We start from the raw sequence: 19,402 nt of genomic DNA, 5'->3' as shown, positions 1-19,402 counted from the left end.
AATAAAGCTTATTTCGCGATGGCCCACATATTAAAATCGCGAGATGTACACCGGAAACAACAAAACTCCGGATTTATAAAACAATAATTAGGGCAATAGTAAGGTATGGTTGTGAAACATGGGTTATGACTAGTGTGACCAACTCCAATTTAGTCGAATTCGGGACAAGACTGAAAAAACTACCTAAAATCCGGGATTTTTCAATGAAAATCGGGCCATTTTTTTTAAATATAATACTTTAATATCATCATTTTATTTGACATTTTTATGTTGACAAAAATTTTTTTGATGAAATAGGTTATAATAATAATTACATTTTTGTTTTTTGATTTTTTTTGTTTTTGACGTTTCGACTTTCAAGCCGGAAGTCTTTCTCAAAAAACGAAAAATTAGAAAATCAACTAATGTTGGATTTCCATGTAAATTAAACCTTGGGTTAAAATATAATTATCATTTTTTGATATTCATGTTTTTAAATCGTCTCTTCAGAAGACGATAATTAAAATAAAGAAACCGGAAAAAGTCCAGAGTTTGAATTTTTGTAGAACTATAATACGACGATATAAAATGCATGTGTTTTGGATGTGGTATTAGTATAACAGTCTAGAAATTGTCGACTTTTTTTCGTCCCACCAATTCAATTTGATGTGATTCTTAGAAGAATGATGTATTAAAAACTTCAATATGGAATTTTACCAAAACGTTGAAAATTCGGATGGCCCGGAAGCCTTGTCCGGGACGCCGGGACACGACTTCGTAATTCGGGCCATGTCCCGGATTTTTCGGGCCAGTTGGTCACACTAGTTATGATTAGTGTGACCAACTTTAATTCAGTCAAATCCGGGACAAGGCTGATAAAAATACCTGAAATCCGGGACTTTCAATGGAAATCGGACCATTGTTTTTTTCGGAAGACGATAATTATAATACTTCTTCTTCTTCTTCTTCTCGTTGTCCTTATTCCCAATAAGAGCGTCAGACTTTGCTATCACCTATCTATCTTTTACCCATTTCTTCCACGCCTTCCGGTCACCTGCCATTTCCTTCATCAGTTTCACTGTTTTTCCTCTCTTGGTCCCGATTTCCTAAATTTGATCCATCCACCCCTTTCTAGGGCTGTCCCTTCTTCTGTTCCCCTGCCTTTTCGCAACTGTCACCTTCTTTACTAGTCTGTTCTCGTTCATTTTAGTTATATATCCAAATCAATTCAGTTTTCTTTTTTCAATTTTTTTCCCTATTGGTTCCTGGTTTAGCACGTTTCTGATGTTTTCGTTCCTTTCTTTGTCCATCTTCGTCTTTCCAGCTTTTTTTCTCAGCTGCTTCATTTCTGCTGCGTTTATGGCACTTTCATGTCTTTTATTTGTAACCCATGTGTAACATGTATTTTTGTTATCTGGGTGATTTCCCTATTTAAAATTTATAAGTCTAGTATTCCGTCGTTCGATAAAAATTAGAATACAGAAACGAAAAAAAATCCACTGTTTTAGTTTTCGTAGAACTATAATACCACGATATAAAATGCATGCGTTTTGGATGTGGTATTAGTATTACACTCTAGAAATTGTCGACTTTTTTTCGTCCCTCCAATTCAATTTGATGTGAATTCTTAAAACCTATTCAAAATTTCAAAATAGAATTTTTCCAAAACGTTGAAAACTCGGATGGCCCGGAAGACTTCTCCGGGACACCGGGACACGAATTTGTATTTCGGGCCATGTCCCGGATTTTTCGGACTAGTGGGTCACACTAGTTGTGACACAGAAATCTGCCAATGCAATATAGTCGACGTGTTTAAAAGAAAAATATTAATAATAACAATAGGGATAATAAAGGAATGTATGGACAATATAGCGAATCAACTCTAGCACAATACACTAAACTGCAGAGATTACGGTGGAGAGGGTACGTGGTCCGCATTAATGAAAATAGAGATCCTAGAAAGTTGCTAAATACAAGAATGCAAGGAAAAAGACCTGTTGGAAAACCAAAAAAGAGATTGAAAGACGAATAGATGAGGATGCCAAAAACCTACTAAAAACGAGTTAATTTAAAAACAGCAGTAAATCGAAATGACTGGAGAAGCTTGCTGAAAGAGGCCAAGGCCCGGTTTGGGCTGTAGTGCCATTGGATAGATGGATGGAGGAATGCACACGGCTTCCATGAAAAAAAAAATATATAAAACTATATGATACATTATTGTAATTTTATAGTACCAACTGATGGAAAAATTATTTCTTGATCTTTGCTGGTAAAAGTTTTAATTGTTTGTTGTGTAACAATAAAACGAGCGGTTCGTATTTATATACGACTTTATTAATTTATTTATACAAGTTTACTTTACAAACTCTATCTTAAACTAACTTAGATCCTGTTCTAGAAATGTCTACCCATCTATAGGCCTGATGAACATTCTGGATTGATCTTCGCTCACAGCGCGGTCGCTTCTCTGACGTCATGCCTACTACGTGTCCGGACGGTTGGAATTCGCTAGTCGTGGGGACCGTTTATTGAGCCAATTCGAAACTCTTTTGTTACAGTTGTTTAAAGCACTTTAACTCCTGGGCCTATTTATCCTCATAAGTTGTCACAGCCTGGCCACTTTTTGTCGCTTGAATAAGTTCTACTCTCGTGTATCAAATTCATATACATATGCTCAGGGAGAGTACCTGTTGTGTATTATGTATGATACACATAAGAGTCAAAGTGTAACGATAGAGAATGTTAGGGCTTGTTAATTCACAGTACAATTGATGAACCCCTAAGGGTACAAAAATGCCGATGATACATGGATATGCGAGGTGTAGGTCGCGATCGCGGTCGCTACATCGATGTCAAAACCAACCTTCATTTTCTTATGAGATCGCACATACCAAGGATGTGTCACCCGTTCACCCTCGCGACCTATCATCGGGGTTTACAGCGATGTCGATGCCAAAACAAAATAGTTTGTTTTACATCGCGATCGAGCTGCTGATCGCGTGGCAAATTAAAGTTTATTGGTGGTTTTTAAACCACGCGACATTCGCCGGAGATACGGCTGGTGTATTTATTAATTTCTTGTTGTTATCAGGTTGCGACAGTTTTTGGTTACATGGAAACCGCAAAGAACACTGAGGAAGGTATCTTCGGCATGTTCGTACCCTTAGTCAGAAGTATCATGAGACACCTTGCTGTTTTAAATAGCTTATGTGTTACGTTTCTTCCGAAATTTCATTTTACTTTAACATTCAAGTCTATCACTATGCCTTCTAAATATATTTTTTAGATCAAGCTCAGATCAGATTTGTTATCTGTTGAACGATTCGCAAAGGCAGCAGATATTAGAAGTATTTAAAATTTAAATAAAAGTATAAAATATCTACTGACGAAAGAATTAGTGATTTTTATTAGAGTAAAAAATATGAGTGCCCATAATGTCCACGTTATTTTTTTTCTGAACGCTTAGTAGATGTTTACATTTTAAGAAAAATTGAAAAGAGATATGTTCTGTCTTTTTAAAACACGAGCACAATGTTTCACCTTGATTCTCATGATAAGGCTATTCTCCTTTCGTATCTTGCTCTCTTGAGATCTAAATTTCAATATTATGAATGTTTTGAGGTTGTAACGACCTTTATGGCTGGTTGTTTCTACATAATGTATTGTCGAATACGTATACAAATATGCGGAATGGGTATATATTATTCAAATCGTCTTCATTACAGATACTGTCTTTTTGATTTATACTATCCTGATACAACTAAGCTCCAAGCAACTCAAGGGACTCGGATAGGATATATACATACCTTTCTTTTTAAGACCGACTTTTAATATTATTTGTATAGTTTTATTATGAGATAAACCTATTTTATGGCTAATTTTCTTCGTCTCTTTCGCATTTGAAATTAAATGAGACATTAGTGAAAATTTGTAGTACGGCCAAACAGTTAACAGGCCAAACAAGTTAAATGTTGATGAATATTTAAGACTACTTATGAAAAGAAAAAATAAAAAGCACAGAAGACAAAAATATGAAATAGAAGGAAATAATTAAAATATATAAACTCAGGAAAGGAACAACAAAAATCAGGTGTAAGTAAGAGTAAGAGACGGAAGTGGAAGAAGAAGAAGAAATTACAGAAATGGCAGAAGAAGAATAAGGAAGATTTAGAACTGCCTTGAACAATACAGCAAAACTAGCTTGTGGAATCACAAGAAATAATAGGAAAGAGTGGATCATATGACACTATGGTGGAATGAGAAGGTAAAAACCGAAATAAAAGAGAAGAACTTATGGAAACAATACATGCAAGACAAAATGCAACCAAAATATGAAAGATACAAAATATAAAGAATACAAGTTAAAAATTGGAACAATATTAACCCATGACAAGGATATAATCAAAAGATGGAGAGAATATTTCGAACAAGTATTGATCGGAGAGCAAGGCAAAGCAAAGGAGAATGAAAACAACGCAATTGGCGGATTAGAAGAAAACACAGTACAAACAGAAGCTATGCAGTAAGAAGAACTAGAAGAAGTAATGGAAAAGAATACTGAGAAAGCTCTTGAGAGCGACGAAGTTAGTCCAGAAATATTGAAATATATAGGAGAAAAGGTAAAGAATAGATTATTATACATTCTATATCTACTCTGGAAGGAAACATATTTCCCAGGGAATGATCAAATGTAATAATTGTACCCGTGTACAAGAAGAGACGCAAAAGAGGCTGTCAGCACTAAATAGGTATATCCTTATTATGTGTAGTAGCAAAACTACACGAAATAATAATAGGAAGAAAATCAGGGTAAAATCAGGTGATCATATTATTAGAGTCACCTCAAAAAAATTTACTTTTGTTTAATAATGGTATGTAGGTTTTTTCTTTATACGGTCCACGTTGGCTTTGAAACTTTAGAAATGGATGCTATGTTTCTGTTGGAGTGATTAGTATTGAATATTAAAGTTTTTATTTCTGCTATTTTCCTTGGTGAGATGTCTTTGGATTTCCCATGATGTTCTGGTACCGCTAGTGTAACGAACGCGCAATTTTTAATAAATTCACAAAGAATAGTACATGCCTGTCAGAATATCACTAGAGAGCAATGGAAACTCGCAAAGTTTATTATAACTCTAAACACCAAGAATACAAAATAATAGGCACACGAGTTGCAAGCTAGGCTGGGCAGCACTGACAAACAATGGCATCTGAGTCATGCATTGCCACATATGCGTGTTACCACTATTGTCAGACTATTTATTGCTAACAAGACAGCCAAATGGAAACAAATCCATTAATATATGATACAGCTCAATTATATACCCTTTCTCTAAAACAGCGGTTCTCAAATTTTTTGAGTCATGTACCACCTATAGTTCCTTTTACTATTTTTGGTACCACCTATATTTTTAGATTGTATTATCAAGACGTACTAAGTACTACTATTTTAATTTTTTTTTTGTGTTTTGTGTACCACCACAAATAATAATATGTACCATCGGTGGTACATGTACCACAGCTTGAGAACCGCTGCTCTAAAACATTGAATTTTACTAGGTGGCTCTAATAATATGATCACCCACTGTAAGCGAAGTAAATAAAAGTATGTAATATGTGAAAACAATAAATACAATAAGAACACAAAATATGCAACCGCAATCATTTGAAACAACAACGACATTGTTAGACAGGGAGGTAGTTTAAGCCCAGTACTTTTTATAAATGTAATAGAGGAGATAGTGAAATAGCTATTTGTATAACAAGGGAGGAAAGTGCTACTTTTCCTCCCGAGAATGAAGTTTACTGCCCGACGCGTAGCGGAGGGCAGTAATCATTCAAGGGAGGAAAAGGCACTTTACTCCCATGTTATACATATGGTTTTTCCACCGTCCTCAAATAACAAGTCATTTTTTCATTTTTACTTAATTTATTTATGTAACTAACCAACAAAATTTGTTAGAACTAAAACTAATAAGTAGGTACAATATAACTGTCAACTGTCAATAATATAAGTCAAATTATTAATGTAAACATTGTTAAATCAGAATAACAATTTACTGTTTTTTACCATTCTGCAAAACACAGAGTGTTTTTAAATAAACGTTAAAATGTATAGATACTTACGTAATAGAAAATAGATATTGTACAGGGCGTCAATAAGTTATATTTCATGAATAAAATACCATGACGTCACTTTTACTTTTCCTCCCTAGGGAGGAAAAATATTTTCCTCCCTAGGGAGGAAAAGTACAACTTTGCTCCCTACAATCAGGTCCGGAAAAGTATACTTTCGGTAGAGGTAGGTGGAAAAAACATATACCATTTTCCTACTGTAAAAGATATCTTATATATCTGAATTGCCATTATGAGGGAGGCAGACAGAATTAACTACTTTGTTTATTAGAGAATGTGTGTTTTTTTATATATGTGTGAAATGAAACTTTGCTTGGGTTTTTATTATTTCACTTGTTTTATTTATATTTGCGTGCGTGTAATAACCGCGCTCTGTATAAGCTTGAATATGTATTGAAATAAACAAGCATTTAACTATGTGTAAAAAACGAGATGAAATAATTTATTGATATTGACTCATATTTGTAGTACATAGTTATTTGTATCATGTTTATCTAAATAAAACCGTGTGATGAACAAAAATCAATAAATAAAATGTTTAAATAATATTTTGTTTTGTACTACCATTATAGGATTATTAACTGTTTTATTGTGGTCGATATCTATAAAATAAAAAATTAACATCATATAAATATCTATTTCGGCTATTTTCGTTTTTTTAATCCTCTCTCTTTTGGACAATAATAATTTATTTCCAGCTTAAATATATGATTGCTTCAAATATATTACGAGGAATACAATAAGATTCTGTTCTTAAAAAATGTGTTTTTGATAAAATAGATAGAATGATATTTTGTTACATTTTTCTCAGTTTTTTAAGTCTTTTCTTCTTCTGGTCATCATCATTCTCTTAGCCTTTATCCCTATGCGTGGTCGGCTTCCCTAATAATAATAATATCGTATGGCATTTTTGCCGGGGAGGTCGGCTTCCCTAATTGCATTTCTTCATAAGTTTCTATCTTGGGTCATATCAACATCAATCCCCTTTACCGACATGTCCTGCCTCTCTCAATCCGTCTCTCCCCAAATCTTCTTTGGTCTTCGTCTCCTGCTTTTTCCACGAACTCGCAGTTCAGCTCCTTAACCTATGCTCCCTCATTTTGGCATTAATTAGTGCCACCCCGAGACTTATTTTCTTCTTATGGTACCAATTTAGTTCCAAGTGATGTCATGGGAATACGTGACAACAAAGTACATCAGGCTTTTAGCTATATTTACTTAGGACATGAAATCAGAATAGGCAAAGATACTCATACCTGTGGGATTCAGTGTCATGTAGATTTAGGATGAGCAGCATTTGGTAAGATGCGACATATTATACAAGAAACGCTGGCAATTTGATTAGTGAAAAAGTTTACAACCAATTTATACCATCAGAATAACATTAGTCATATAATAATGAATATACGGTATAGTAGAGGATATATACGATCTGCACCGATCTGTTTAATGGATAAAAATTATTGGATATGTAATTTAGCATGTTAACAATTACAAAAAACAAGGGTTGCCCGATCTAATCTTGTTCTAACTATAATTAATTAATAATTAAAAACTGTCTTTTTTTTTATAAATTTTTAAAAAAAATTTTCGACTCGGGCAGATATTATTTCAGATTTTTTGGATCATTCTAAACAAAAAAGACTTTTTGTTTTCAAGGCTTTTTCAAGACTTTTCAAGGCTCAAAAACACAAGTAAAAACTATCAATTTTGTAATCATTAAGTACATAAATCCAAGCTCAAATCATTTTCTATTAGGTCTTGATAATAATTTTAGCCATGTTTTATTCTAGAATATATTTTTTTAATTGTTAATAAGGAAGGTTTCTTATGGGGAGACGGGCATTAACAACTAAAAAATAATGTTTCAGAATGAAATAAGTCCACAAGACTTATCAAGAATTGATAAAATAAGGTTTGAACTTGAATTTAGGTAGGTATATCGAAATTTCAAAAATGATATTTTATACTCATGTTTTTGAGCCTTGAAAATCGTCAGGTTTCGTTCTTTTTTCAGTTTTAAATTGTTTATAACTAGAAACAATCAACTTTAGTAGAGAAAAATTACAAAAAAGTTTTTTGTTTAGAATGATCCAAAAAATCTGAAATAATATATGCCGGGGTCGAATTTTTTTTTAAATGTGTCAAAAAAGTAGTTTTTAATTATTAATTATTTATAGTTAGAACAAAATTAGATCGGGCAACCCTTGTTTTTTATAATTGTTAACATGCTAAATTATATATCCAATAATTTTTATCCATTAAACAGATCGGTGCAGATCGACCTTATATCGTATCATTAGAGTAATATGGTTTCAACACACTAACACTGACTAAAATATCTGTCAGTAGATTAAGAATAACTCAAAGAGCAATGCTTGAGATAACAAGAAGATATATGTATAAAAGCAACCAGGATAGTAAGAGTACCGAAACAACAGATGCCATAGACAAAATTAAGCCAACTGGAGATGGACTTGGCATATGGCAAGTTTAATTTATAGTAGGTTAAAGACGCATACAATGGAGAACTAGAAAAACAAAAGACCACTAACAAGATAAATGGACGACTTACGAAAAACAGCTGGAAAATGGATCCAATAAGCACAGAATAAAGGACAATGGAAGAGGATGTAGGAAACCCATGTCTAACATTGGATTCAAGAGGTTGACAGATGGTGATAATGATGATATGCTATATAAGACGAAGACTCAAAATCAAAATTTGAAGCCAAGGATTAGAAGAGTTAATTTTATTTTAATCTCTGAATTTTTGATTCTCTTGAGCCACGAATGTTGGTAGACATCCTGTATATTAGTATCACTCTTCAAACTTTTATAAAATTTTAAAACTTATTTTACTGTATCATATTTGCTGTAATTTTTTCTATATCACATTTTTCTAACAATACCGTGCAACAATGTTTTAACTACAACTACATAATTAATTGAAATTTATCGTCTTTTTAAAACCTTTTTATATACTTGGCTTGGTTGGTGTCACGGACTCCGCAAATTTTGTAATCCATTTTAAAAATAGTTCTAGGCTACCTAGACACCTGAAATTTTCAGGATAGCTTAGAACTAGCTAACAATGCAATATTTAACTGCTCTTATACAGGGTGATTAATTAGTGGGGTGAAGCTCCGTAGATCCGTTATAGTAATGTATAGCGATAAAACTTAATAACAAAAATTGTAGCGAACTTTGAGCTTCACATTAAAAAATTAGTTAGAATGTTATAGGGTGTTCGATAACATAGTGGCAGACCAAACTTATGTTTTTTTAAATAGAACACCCTGTATTTTATTTTATATTCAAAATCTTCATAACTTTTCGATTACAAAAATATAAAGATTTGGTATGTTATACGGGGTATTTACAAAGTTATAACCAATTTTATATGAAAATCGTAACAAGTTTAACTACCTGTATAAATAAAAGCAAGCACAAGGTCAATCGTTTGTTGACGTTATATTTTTTTATTTATTCTCAAAATTTTCGTAAATGGTTGTTTTGCTAATTTTCTTTATATTGAATACAGGGTGAGTCAAAACGTAAGTACATTACTTTCTCAGTAATTTTAAATAGAACACCCTGTATTTTATATCATTATCGAAAAGTACCATTACCATACTATAATTTTTGTATAACCTTCCATATGTGTAAATTTATTAGTTTTCGAGATATTTTCATTTTTCAGAGCAAAATTATTAATAATTACAGGTCTAAATCTTTCTAAATTTTAAGTAAGCTATGACTGAATAATTTTCTAAAACTTACAATTTACGATTACTGATTATCAATCTGTAATCAAAGTTGGCTACAATTTTTGTTATTAACTTTTATTACTATCTATTACTTATAACGGATATACAAAGCTTTACCCCACTGACCAATCACACTGTATGGATCAATCGATTTTTTTTAATTTCAAACTATTTTAAAAATGTGACTAATGCAGTGATATTTTAAAGTACGTTAATAAATCGATATCTACAAATTGATGGTGCCTTAGTGGCATTAGACTGCAGATCAAGAGGTCCCCAGTTGGAACCCGGCTATTGTGTATCTTTTTTAAATTGTTTTAATAAATAATTAAAAGTTTATATACTTAAAATTATATATGCCATTTTAAACAACCGTGGTATTATAAAAAATACTATTTTATACTAGTGTAATTTTTGGAATCATAATTATAAATAACAGTTAATACACCTACTAAAAATTCATATTTTATTAGTTAATTATTCTTTCCAAACATGTTGTGTCCTATGTATACAGGGGGTAACAAAAATACAGGTCATAAATTAGATCACATATCCTGGGACCCAAAATAGTTCGATTGAACCTAACTTACCTTAGTTCAAATCTGCACCTAAAAAAAGTTACAGCCCTTTGAAGTTACAAAATAAAAATAGATTTTTTTCAATATATCGAAAACTGTTTAAGGTTTCTTATTGAAAACGGACATGTGACATTCTTATGATAGGAAAATCTTAAAAAGAAATTATAGTGAAATTTGTGCACCCCATAAAAATTTTATGGGGGCTTTGTTTCCTTAAACCCCCCCAAACTTTTGTGTACGTTCCAATTAAATGATCATTTTGGCACAATTACACACAAAACACAATGTTTTTAAAACTTTTTTGCCTCTTAGTAATTTTTCGAAGAGTTAGTTTTTTTTAGATATTTTGAATATTTTGTCAAATCCACCACATATTTGTGTACACTGTTAAGTACGATTTTAGAGACTTTGTAATAATATGAAAATTTATTTATAAATTACAGTTTGAGGTATACTTTGAAAAATATTAAAAAAGAAGCCACATCTCGATTAAAACTGGTTTTTCCAAAAAGTACAAAGAGACAAAAAAGTTTTAAAAACATTGTGTTTAACTAATGGTGCAGCAGTAATAGTTTAATTGGAACGTACACAAACATTTGGGGGGTTTAAAGGCACAAACCCCCATAAAATTTTTATGTAAACATATTAAAAAAGAAGCCGCATCTCGATTAAAACTGGTTTTTCCAAAAAGTACTAAGAGGCAAAAAAGTTTTAAAACATTGTGTTTAACTAATGGTACTACAATAATAATTTAATTGGAACGTACATAAAAGTTTGGGCGGGTTTAAGGGACCAAAACCCCCATAAAATTTTTATGGGCTGTACGAATTTCACTATAATTTCTTTTTAGGATGGTCATGCCATAAGAATCCCACATGTCCATTTTCACTAAAAAATCTCTAATAGTTTTCGATATATCGGAAAAATCGATTTTCATTTTGTAACTTCAAAGAGATGTAACTTTTTTTGTGTGTATATTTGTACTAAGATAAGTTAGGTTCAATCGAACTATTTTTGGTCCCAAAATATGTGATTTAATTTATGACCTGTATTTTTGTTACACCCTGTATATGTACAATAACAAAACCGTGATATTATAAAAAGTACTTTTTTATTAGAGTGCAATTTTTGGAATTTTAAGCATTTTATCGTTAAATCGTTTATCGTTAAATTATTTTATATTCTTTCCTATAAATACTAAAAAGGTTTTATTATAGACAAGTTCTTTTTTATAAAAGTGTAATTTTATTGCTTTATCCGGTTAATCTGATTTATATTACTACAGCTCATAACTTTAATTTTTATAACTTTCCATACATACTGCACCGATGTTTTATACCTTTTTTAATATCAATGGAGCAAAAATAGCTGTTTACATTCTACACGTAGTATATCGACATTTTTATTTTGAAGCACAATAGAATCTGCAGACATTTCACCCTTCGGGGTCCGTCTTTATACAATTTTCTCGGCGAAAATGTGAAATAAATATCAAATTGATATTTTACCGTAAGTTTTCTATGTGCAGAAGAGGGTTCCCTACAAAAATTGACCACGTTCTTTTTATCCTTACTTTTAAAGGTGTGATAACGGATGAAGGGTTGGACCTGTGGGACTTAAAAAAGCCTTGCGATTGGTTATTGTTTAGTGACAGATCCTATTGTCCCTTGTATTGTATATGCTATATACACACATAGGAAGAGTCTACGTTTACTTTTAAAAAGAGACCTAATACCTTCTTTAAACCAACCTGTTTTGTATAAATAATAACCCATTTGAAGTGATTACTAATGTCTAATAAAATTACGAAAATGCCTCTCAGAAATGTCAAAAATATCGAGAAGTACAATTAAAAGGAAATAGGTCATTGTCGAAATAAGAAAAAAAAAAACAAAATTAATACAAAGTATCGCCTTCATTCTGGTATATTAAGGCTCTTCATCTGTCGTTCATAGACAAAATGAGATTGTCGATACCCTTTTGAGGTACATTCTTCTATCAGACGTTCTCGGAAACCAAACGGCTTGTATATATTACCCATATGTGGAGCAATTATTCGTTGAAGCATGTCTCATACATGCTCGATGGAATTCAGGTCGGGAGATTATGCTGGCCAGGACAACACACCTACGACAGGACAGGCCAGGACACACATTTTTACCTACGTTGGTAATGGCCATTAGCCGGTATGTCACTGGGTGTGCAACATGTGAACGAGTATTATCATGCATGAGGTGGAACTTTTGACCAACCGCATCAGCAAACGAATAAATGACAGGTTTAGTCCAGGGTAATAAGGTTTTTTCCATGACACTCGAGCAGCCAGGGTACTGAAACGTTTTTTCGACAGGTAATACCTATGAGAACAAATTGTAACTATTTTCTGCGTAGGATCTGGCGGCCATTCTTACTTATAAACAATTGATTGTCAAAAAACGGCATTTTTTTCGTTTTTTTTTTTCAAATCAATGGAAAACAGTGTACCCTGTGGTTACATTAGTACAAACATCTTTGAGATCATGGAAAAACCTTTAAAATGACGTATTACAAAGATTGATACACTTATTTATTGTTAATATAATTGAGAAAAAAGGTCTAAATTGCAATAAAATTAATTTTGCAATAACTATTCTAAAAATTGGTGTACATCTTTGAAATTTTTGTCAAATGAGGGTTCATCTGTGCTTAACACGTGACAAAAATTCCGAAGTGATTCATTCAATTGTTTATATTTTATTCAAATTGTTTATCCCAGAGAGCTTTTTTTGCAATAACATAAGTCAGAAAAACAGAATGTTAGAGCCATTCTGCAGGTGTCGAAGGAAAGAGCATAAGCTAAACTTTCAAATCTGTTTAAAAAAAGTTAATAAAGAGTGCATTTATTAGCAATAAATAATTATGCAAAAGTCTCGTCAATTTTTCCTTATAAACAATTTGAATAACTTTCTTGTTATAGACGGTACAAACATTTTTTTTTACACATTCTAAAATATGGCAATTTTACACGAACTTGAAGAAAATAAGTTAGCCTAGTTCAATTAGGGCCAAAGTTAGCAACATTTTTTTTTAAATTCACAGCTAATTTGTTTAGAATAAATAACGATCGAAAATAGCGCTCTTTCGCTTTCAAAGACACGAAGTATTCAGAAAAATTTTTTGGATGTATTTCCTCTTTAAGGGAGTCGTCAATAAAGCTTGAACAATGAAGTATAAACGCGACCCGCTTGCTACCGACGAAGTAGAAGCATAAAATCCATGCGACCTAAAATTGAAATATCAACTTCAAAATCCTACAATTTTTTGTAACTTGGGAACCAACCAATGGATTTTAATGTTTTTTTTTAATTTTTATGTACTTTTAGCGTACTTTACAAATATGGAGTCTGTTGATTTATAAATTATTTAATAAACAATTTAATTTGTTTAAAAAATTTTCCTTTTTAAAATTTTTTTTATCGTGTTTTAGGTGAACACCTACAATGTTATGTATGTAATAATTGATAAAAAATTGTAATAAATATATAGGTATTACTACACTCACCGGTACAAAATTCCGCCACCCAAAATTTTTGATCAAGTTTAATAGTTTATAACTTCATTATTTGTGCTCCGATTTTTAAGATTCTTGCACCAATTTGTAGATACATATTATAATGATATCGTTTCGTATTTTTCCGGTAAAAAAATTTGCTTGCATGGCATTATACAGGGATGAATGGAAGCGTTGTATTTTCTTCTAACTTTAAAAAATTTTGTGGAAAAATGGAAGGGCTCATTTTGTTTCATAGTACTGTCATATTATCCCGGAGACATCACTAAAATTTTGTTTTTTGAATGATCCGAATATCTCTTTTCTTGTAAGAGCTGTATCATTTTTTGTAAATAAAACGCTGATTGACTCATAAAATAGAGGTCGGATTGATAAGATTAGAATGGCCCGCATGCAGCCCAGATCTTAATCGTGTTAAGCATTTATGGGATGAATTAGAAAAAGCTATTCGCCGTTATCCTAGGCCTCCAGAAAATTTGGTACAGTTATGGCATTGGTAGAGGAAAAAAACTTTATATTTTTTATTCATATACATATAAGATCTAAGACAAAAATGATTTGGTAAACAATGAATTACAAAATTCAAATTACTGCCACTGTAAGCAAACTTATCGAGTAAAAGTTACACTTTTATAGAAATTTTTCTTTTATTATACAGTGAGCACGTAAAGGTTGGAATAAATTCATTTTCTCGAGAATGGAGGATTTTGGAAAAAAATCCCGAAACAGGTCAGTTTTTATTTTTAAATTGCGACTTTTTGGCATATATCATACTAGTAACGTCACCCATCTGGTGGTGATGACGTCATCGATGATTTGTTTAAATGAGAATAGGGGTCGTGTGATAGCCAATTTGAAAGGTAATTCAATTCTCTATTCAATAATATAAACATTAACATAATTATTTATACAGAGTGTCCAAAAAAATTTTTTTTTATTAAATTTATTGACCTAAAAAGAAGAATGTATGTAATTTATTTAATTCAAAATACATTTTACTGCTCTCAGAAAACAGAAAACAATGTTTATTTGAAAAATAATCATGGCTTTTCGCTTAAATTAAATGTTCAAACTGTCACGAGGCTGGTGGGTAGCAGCTTTAATATTGAATTTAAGCAAATAACAATATTTATTTGCCACAAACATTTTTTCCTGTTTTCTGATAGCAGTAAAATGTATTTTGAATTAAATAAATTACACACATTCTTGTCAATAAATTTAATTAAAAAAAAATTTTTGGACACCTTGTATAAATACCTATGTTAATGTTTATATTACTGAATAGAGAATTGAATTTACCTTTCAAATGAGCTATAACACGATCCCTAGTTTCATTTAAAAAATCATCGATGACGTCATCACGCCCAGATGGGTGACGTCACTAGTATAATATATATGCCAAAAAGTCGTAATTTAAAAATAAAAATTGATCTGTTTCAAGATTTTTTTTTAAATCGTCCATTCTCGAGAAAATGTATTTATTCCAACTTTACGTGCTCACTGTATAATATAATATACAGAGAGGGGCTAAATTATGGAATAAATTCATTTTCTCTAAAATCGATGAATTTTAAGAAAAATCCCGAAACAGGTCGATTTTTATTTTTAAATTACAATTTTGTGTCATATATTTTATACCAGTGACGTCATCCATCTGAGCGTGATGACGTAATCGATGATTTTTTAAACGGGATTAGGGGTCGTGTGGCACCTCATTTGAAAGGGTTTTCAATTCTCTATCCAGTAATATAAACAATAATATCCTTATTAATACAGGGTGACCAAAATAATAATTTTTGAATTAAATTAATTAACGCAAAAAGAAGAATGTATGTAATCTATTTAACTCAAAATCCATTGTACTGCTGTCAGTAAATAGAAAAAAAATATTATTTCACAAATAAACATTTCTTTTCGCTTAAATTAAATCACAAACAACCTCTTTGCAGTTTTAACATTTAATTTAAGCGAAAATCAATGTTTATTTGCCAAATAAACATTTTTTCCAATTTTCTGACAGCGAGAGAAAGTATTTTGAGATAAATAAATTGTCTTCATTCTTCCTTTTTCGTCAATTAGTTTAATTCAAAAATTATTTTTTTTGCCCACCCTGTATAAATAATGATATTAATGTTTATATTACTGAATAGAGAATTGAACACCCTTTCAAATGGGCTATCACACGACCCCTATTCCTAAAAAAATCATCGATTACATCATCACGCTCAGGTGGATGACGTCAATAATATGAAATATATGCCAAAAAATTGTAATTTAAAAATAAAAATCGACCTGTTTCGGGATTTTCCTCCAAAGTCCTACATTTTAGAGAAAATGAATTTATTCCATAATTTAGCCCCTCCCTGTATATTATATATATTCACAACAATTTTTTATCAATTATTATATACATAACATTACTTGGTAGTTGTGCACCTAAAACACGGAAAATAATTAAATAAAATGTTTTTTTTTGTTTAAATAAATTAAATTGTTTATTATAATTTATGAATTAACTGACTCCATACTTGTAAAGTACGCTAAAGGTATATACAAATTAAAAAAACATTAAAATCCATTGGTTGGTTCCCAAGATACAAAAAACTGTAGGATTTTGAAGTTAATATTTCAATTTTAGGTCGCATGGATTTTATGCTTCTACTTCGACGGTTGCAAGCGGGTCGCGTTTGTACTTCATTTTTGAAGCTTTATTGACGACTCCCTTAAAAAGCAAATAAAGCCAAAATTTTTTTATGAATACTTCGTGTTTTGAAAAGCGAAAGAGCGCTATTTTCGATCCTTACTTATTATAAACAAATAAGCTGTAAATTAAAAAAAAAATGTTGCTAACTTTGGCCCTAATTGACCTAGGCTAAATTATTTTTTTTTTAAGTTCGTGTAAAAATACCATCTTTTAGAATGTGAAAAAAAATGTTTGTACCGACTATAACAAAAAAGTTATTCAAATTGTTTATAAGGAAAAATTGACGACACTTTTGCATAATTATTTATTACTAATAAATGCACTCTTTATTAACTTTTTTTAAACAATTTTGAAAGTTTAGCCTATGCTATTTTATTTGACACCTGCAGAATGATTCTATCGTTCTGTTTTTCTGACTTATGTTATTACAAAAAAGCTCTCTGGGAAAAACAATTTGAATAAAATATAGACAATTGAATGAATCACTTCGAAATTTTTGTCAAGTGTTAAGCACCAATGAACCCTTATTTGACAAAAATTTCAAAGCTGTACACTAATTTTTACAATAGTTATAGCAAAGTTAATTTGTTTGTAATTTAGACCTTTTTTCTCAATTATATTAACAATTAATAAGTATATCAACCTTTGTAATACGCCATTTTAAAGCCTTTTCCATGCTCTCGAAGATGTTTGTACTAATGTAACCATAAGGTACACTGTTTTCCATTGATTTGAGAAAAAACGGAAAAATATCGTTTATTGACATTAAATTGATTATAAATAAAAATGGCCGCCAGATCCTATGCAGGAAATAGTTACAATTTGTTCTCGTAGGTATTACTTGTCGAAAAAAAGCTTCAGTACCCTGGCTGCTCGAGTGTCACGAACAGGGTTTATTTTTGCCTTATTAACCTGGCCTAGTTGTAGAAAGGTGTCGAGGTACTGTTGAGCTTTAAGCAAGCGGTTTGGAAAAACGAAGTCTGCTCTGCTACCGACTATTATTCCACTCCATACCATTACTGCACCACCTCTGTATGTGTAAACGTCCTGAACATGTTTTAAGCGTTCTACATTTCCCGACGAGAATCTGGATGAAATCCAAATCTAGATTCGTCAAAGAATAAAACTGTAATTCAATTGAAATTAAATGATCACGTGAATTTAATTTTATTATGTTATAAAAATATCCCTAGACCATCCGATATAATATATATTTTTATATTTATGTATAAACATAAACATATCAATATACATATATGTACGTATCTATTTATATAAACCAGTTCTAAGCCATCAAAAGAAAAAAAAATGCTTTGTTAAAAATATACGTTTTTTCAATTAATTAAATTTGACATCTGCTATTATTCCCAGACGAATGCTGAGTCTCATGTTTTTAATTCGCTTGTGGGTTTCTCTTATTCTCTTTCAAGTCATACATCTATCAAAGTTTGTAAAAAAAATTGAGATCGGATATATACGAGGTCTGTGCAAAAATATTCCGACATATCTATCAATAAAGGACATTCTGTAAAATTCGAAATATGATGCTTTTGATTACGTTGCCCTTTTTGCGTTAGTTGCATTTTGTTATCTAGTTATAGGCCTCATCGTTACAGACCAGGTACCGTAGCCTTTCGTGAAATTAGACATTACCAAAAATGTACTGAGTTACTCATCAGAAACCTATCCTTCCAACGCAACGTATGGTCCGTGAAATAGCTCAAGATTTTAAGACAGACTTACGTTTTCAGAGTTCGGCAGTTATGGCTTTACAGGAAGCGAGTGAAGCATATTTGGTAGGTTTATTCGAAGATACCAACTTATGCGCTATTCATGCTAAGAGAGTGACTATTATGCCTAAAGACATTCAGTTGGCCAGAAGAATCAGATAAAAATGGACATAAACCAATAAAAGACATATTAGACTATGAAGCACCTCCGTCAAAATTTAGATTGTCAAAATCACAAATAATTTTCAACTTCATGGCCTGTTTCTCATGAGTGGTTTTCGAAATATAAGCCTTTAATAGAGAATGTCATGAAAGCATCATATACATAATTATAAATTAAAAATATTGTTCCAATACCATACTGTTAACTACTAGAATCCTACATCTTAAGGTTGTTTAGAATTCAACAAAAGGACGTCTAATGCCAGATGTATTGGAATGAACTGGAATGGCACAAAAACTTTTACTCTTATATACCAATGAAATCCCTAATGATACACAAGTACTCGTTGCAGATTCTGCTAAATACTTGAGAATACATTTAAATAGCAGACTGTGTTTGAAAGTACATGTAGAAAGGTAGAAAGAAGAGAAAATCTAAAAAAATTTAAACAAATCTGTTAGGAAGATATTCTAAGGTATCCATCCAGATTTTCCAAATCTTGCTGCCATCCTTGTATAATTGTGACCTCTTGATTTGTATCACTAGGATCATGTGCATATTATCTGATAGTATTTTCGTCATACCTCTGCAATCGATAACATAGGTATGTCGAACCCGCTTATTGAAGTAGCCTTTGTGCCAAGCAAAAGTATTCCTATAACCGGGATATTCTAATAACCGATCATCAGTGGCTTGTAAAACCGTTTCGGAGCCTCAAATTTCTATTCCTTAAACCGAGATATTCCTATAACCGGAATTCTAATAAGCGGGTTCGACTGTACTATCTTTATTT

General features: G+C 31.5%; 1 pseudogene; it reads left to right on the top strand.

Moving 5' to 3' along the window:
• The first annotated feature begins 4,310 nt into the window (after window positions 1–4,310).
• LOC126893034 (histone H3-like) lies at window positions 4,311–18,615 on the top strand (annotated as a pseudogene).
• Window positions 18,616–19,402: the final 787 nt, after the last annotated feature.

Source organism: Diabrotica virgifera, chromosome 10, assembly GCF_917563875.1.
Source record: "Diabrotica virgifera virgifera chromosome 10, PGI_DIABVI_V3a".
NCBI lineage: Eukaryota > Metazoa > Arthropoda > Insecta > Coleoptera > Chrysomelidae > Diabrotica > Diabrotica virgifera.
The sequence above is the reverse complement of the archived record's forward strand: the minus strand, read 5'-3'. Positions and strand labels throughout refer to the sequence as shown.